Source organism: Mandrillus leucophaeus, unplaced genomic scaffold, assembly GCF_000951045.1.
Source record: "Mandrillus leucophaeus isolate KB7577 unplaced genomic scaffold, Mleu.le_1.0 Scaffold224, whole genome shotgun sequence".
In the NCBI taxonomy this organism is placed as follows: Eukaryota; Metazoa; Chordata; class Mammalia; order Primates; family Cercopithecidae; genus Mandrillus; species Mandrillus leucophaeus.
In genome coordinates, this window is record NW_012102299.1 from 4,252,503 (window position 1) to 4,257,441 (window position 4,939).

The window sequence follows — 4,939 nt, forward strand, 5'->3', positions numbered from 1 at the left end:
TCCCTGTTGGGGCGGGCGCGCTGTTATCGCAGCTGTGAGACCCAGCGCCTCGGGGGCCCCGCATCCCGCCACCGCGTCAGCGAGGATGTGCGCAGCGACTTCCAGCGCAGAGTGCCCTACAACTACCTGCAGCGGGCCTACATCAAGGTACCCACAGAGCGCTCCTCCACTCCAAAGACCCTGCGGCTCTCACATGCTCTCTTGAGCCCTCCCTGCTGCCCCCGTCATCTCTGTTCAGTCTTTCAAATTGGGTGTCCTTAAATATGTGTCTCAGTTTGTCAATCCAGATATCTGGTGGCCCTGTCTCTGTACGCAACAATTGATTAACTTGGACAAGTCTTTTTCTCTCTTTCTCAGCGTCAACTTCTCTCTCAAAAAGAGGACTGTCCTGATAACGTGAGGGTTAAAGGACGCATTCAGCACGAATTCAGGAGGCGTTGACAAAGCTGAATCTAGTACAAGTTATCTTCTCCCTGCTCCCTTCCCATTTCTCTTCTGTCTCCTCTCTCATCCTTCCTATACTGTAGTCTGCACCTTTTCTCTGAAGTTTAAAAGAATCTTCAAAATAGTGAAGTTGAAAGACCTGTTCCAAAACAAATTTCTCTGTCTTCTCCCCTTCACCTACAAAAAAGTAAAGATCAAAGGTGAAAGAGAAGGTATGCTTGGAGGAGGCCAAGCTGTTTGAGGCAGTCTCAGCCAAAGTATCCATCCTAAGTGTTGACTTTTTCTCCTTTGACAGAGGGCTTCCGTTTTCTGGTGGTAGGCGTTGGACTGGGTTACTGGGCATCAGTCCTCTCCTGGTAGTTTTATTTTTATATACCTATCTTACCTAAAGTTAGTGACAGGAGGTATAGTGTGCATACTGACATATTTTTCACATACGTAACTTTGAAGATCTGTCTGGATGCTTCAGCAGAGGGAATTTGAATGAGTTCTTCAGCCTCCACTGCCACTCACCCAATTTTGCTTCAAATTGACACTCTTAACCCCTCTTTCTGGTTTTCTATGTTAATATTTCAAAGTCTCTTCTACAACTATTGGAAAAGTGGAAGCTTTGGGGTTGGTTGGTCATGCTAGCCAATGGACCAGGCTGCTTTGCTTTCCTTTGCTTTTCTGTTTTTGATGGAGTTTTGCTCTTGTCACCCAGGCTGGAATGCAGTGGTGCAATCTTGGCTCACTGCAACCTCCGCCTCCCAGGCTCAAGCAATTCTCCTGCCTCAGCTTCCTGAGTAGCTGGGATTACAGGTGTGCACCATCATGCCCGGCTAATTTGTGTGTGTGTGTGTGTATTTTTAGTAGAGACGGGGTTTCCCCCTGTTGGTCAGACTGGTCTCGAACTCCTGACCTCAGGTGATCCACCCATCTCGGCCTCCCATAGTGCTGGGATTACAGGCATGCGCACAGCCGGACCAGGCTGCATATCTAAGGAGATGAAAGTACATACCATGTTCAAATATCCAAATGCCTTTTGCAGCTCATCCCACAAAATCTCTGCCCTCATATGTGGTAGGGGTCTCTCAGATTGGCAACTGTTGGTGGAGTGCATGAAATTTCAACTCAGTATAAATCTTAACCTCCTGTGTATTGTGGCTAAGGTGTTGGAGTTCACTGGACTAGTATCGTGGGCAAGAAATGAGGAGAAAGCCTGAATCCTTTCCAGGACTTGTCTTCTACTTGCTTGTGCCTCCTGACTGCTGAGACATATATGAAGTATAACTCTGATTTCTTCTAAGTGATTTACACAGTTTCTGGTGGTCTCACAGAAATCAGTCAACACCAGGCAGAGAGGGGTCCTTGAGTATCTGACAGTGACGTTATCATAAGCTAGTTCCCAGAGAAGGACATGGGTGGTCCCTGTAGCTTGCTCCTCGCAGGAGTCTCCGATGTGAGGTTAGCAGTCCTGCTGTTAATTCTGTCACAAATTTTGGACATATTTTCCTTTCTCATATGTGGAGAAAGAATACATATTCATGGTCAGTCCTATAAAAATAAATAACCATGAGGTAACTCTCAATATGTGGGTTTCCCTGGTTCTGGAATTCTGCTTGCTTCACTGCTAATGTTAGCATTTGTCAGTCATTTCCCCTCCTGTTCCCTGGTTGGAGGTCAAAGAAGGTGAAGCCATAGGTTTAACATACCTCAGATTTTTGTGGTGAATTGATTACAGGAACAAGTCACACTCTGTAAGTGAATTACTGGATGTTGTCCGATGAATTAATGAAGTTTAAGACATTCTTTCAAAGGTGTGTGGCTTCATATGTTCATTTCAGTTCTACCAGCAATATTTCTGAGAGCAGAACAAGTTTTGCATCTTCTCCCTTACTTCTCTTCTCTGGCAGTTTCTTGGATCTACATAATTGATAATCTCTTAGGAAGAAAACATTTTTATCCCTTTGGAAATTCATTTTTGAAAGTTGGAGTTTGTGAACATCTAAAAATGCATCACGGTTTTTCTCCCCCCCTGCACCCCCCCCCCCCCAGCCCCCAAGAACGCCACAATTTTAGCCTTTTCTTAACTTCCTTGGAATTTCACTTATGAATATGCACACACACCATCTTTTGAGACTGAAAAAAAAAAAACCTCTCTCAAATAATAAAAGAATATCCTTGAGCTCTGACAGGTCTGGATTCTAGGGCATTAATTCCCCGATGTTAGGATGAGGAACTCCCTGCATGTGACTGGATAGGGTCATAGTGCCCTGTATTGCTGAATTGCTTTTGACATCAGTGATCCAGTTTGCACTTTAAAGGATAACCCTGGACCAGATCAAATTCAGTGAGGGAGGACTGGAATGCTTCATAAAGCTAAGAAAGTACAGTTATTCTCAGCTAAGAGATTTTCCAACTGTAGAAGCTCTCAGGAGATGTTGCTTCTCCCCCAAATCCTGCTGAGTGGGCCTCCGATGAAAGCAGGTTATTCGTGCTGGTATGTTGGAGGGGAAGAAGGATGAAGAATCATGAAATCTGAGACCCAGAGTTCAATTTCTTGGTTCACAGATGAGGAAAGGGATGTTTCTAAATGTTGAACAGAAAGGTAAAGAGGTTTGCTCAGTGTCACATATTTAGTGGCATACCAAATGATTTGTTGAAATGAGCACAGGGCTGGGAGTCAGGAGTCTGGATTCTTCCAAAACTGATTCCCATAGCTTTCCTGTGCCCACCGGCCTGTGGGTTCACATCAGGGCCCAGAGAATGCTGCATACCCCAGGGCTATCCTTATGCCAGATTTGGACAGCTCCAGGGATGAGTATGTCCTTGTCTTGCAGGGTAACAGATACTCACTGTATCTTTCATAAGCCTTGCTCTGTTGAATTTTCTCAAGGCCTGGCATGTTGGGAATTTGCCTAGACAGCTATGAGGCAGTAGTTTCACCTGGCTCCTAGCCATACTTTTTGTTTAAAGGCGGGGTGAGACTCTTCAAACTTTTGATTTTTATCATTTAAGATTGTTAGATATAACCCATGATTCATAGCCTAAGATGTAAGATATAGCTTTTATCATTGCATTCTCTGCTCAGAAACCTTCAGTGACCTTCCTCTTGCTAACACATAAAGCTCAAACAGTTTACCATAGCATCCACAGCCTGGCTCCCTCTCAACCTTCCCAGCCCTATCTTCCCCGACTCTGCCACCCTCCAGCCAAAGGTAACAATGAGTGCTTTGTCTTATGCCTGACACTTCTGCATCTCTTGGCCTTGTTTAGTGTTTCTTGGGAGGTGTAGAGGCTTTAGAATAGGAGAGATATGGGATTCATTTTTAGTGTTCCCAATCTCTATCTGTGTGACTGACAGCAAATTACATCAGATTTTTCAGCTGTAGTTCTCCCATCTGCAAAATGGGGAAATAATGGGACCTACCTTCCTGTTTTAGGTTAAGTGTAAGAGATGAGTGATATAAAGCACCCAGAATAGGTCCTGATTCTCAGTAACCATTGGAGACATGTTTATTCTTATTATTAGTTAAAATAACAGACCTTTCCTCCTCCTTTTCTACATGTTCAAATCATAACATCCTAAGGAACGCACCTATTTCTGTGAGTTCTTCCTTCACTCCATCTACAACTCCCAAAAGTACATCATTTCTCCCTTTTCTGAATTCCCACAGCAACAAATTTGTTCCTCTTCTGTCATTTTTCATTTTTAACCTCATTTTGGAAAAACTGATAATTTTGCTATTACTTATGTGAGCTTCTTGAAATCAAGAATTGTCTTAGTAATTCTTGCATCTCCTAAAGCAGAGGTTCCCAGATTTGGATGATTACTAAATGGGTAATTATTATTAATCATCAGGGGCATTCAAATGTGATTTAAAATTAGAGATAAAGGTTCAATAGGTCCGAGCTGGGTCATCAGCAACCATCTTCCCTCCAAATACCTAAAGCGGGGGATGGTAGCAGCAGACGTTCAGTGTACGTTTGTTGAATGAATAATAACTTGGTTCCATGCATATGAAATGTTGTTGAGAAAGATTTCTGCACAGTGGCAGGAGGTTTTCTCACTTTAGTAGTTTGGCTTCCGGGCTGGTCAGTTGGGAGAGAACATTACAGGACTGTTGACTACCTGACTTCTCACTGTTTTCTACTTACAAGTTCGGCTAATGTTGCAAACTTTCACCCCCTTTCCCACAGCCCTTTTTCTTCTTTAGTTCTTATTACTTAAAACTGTACTTCAAAATACCCTTGACATATTGTACTTGTTTCATATACAATTCTGGAATTTAAACAAACATGAGGGATATTTTTCTTTCTTATCTGTGTCCTTTATAATCAAGAATGGTTTGACAGGGTCTGTTTTTTTTCTCCCACTTTTCCCAGCCATTTAAGAAAAGAAAGAAAAGAAAAGAAAAAAAAAAACTAGTGCTGTTTATTTATTCATTTTTCTACTCAAAGCAAGCTTACCCCTGCTTCTTTTGTTTCTGGATTGTTGCTTTGTTCCATTTGA

General features: G+C 42.9%; 1 protein-coding gene across 1 annotated transcript in view; it reads left to right on the top strand.

Moving 5' to 3' along the window:
* The first annotated feature begins 6 nt into the window (after positions 1-6).
* P3H2 (prolyl 3-hydroxylase 2) overlaps positions 7-4,939 on the top strand; it is a 183,045-nt gene continuing 178,112 nt past the window's right edge. Inside the window, exon 1 of the mRNA XM_011981357.1 lies at positions 7-147. The gene's annotated coding sequence lies outside the window, so the exon portion shown is untranslated. The remainder of the gene's footprint in view (positions 148-4,939) is intronic.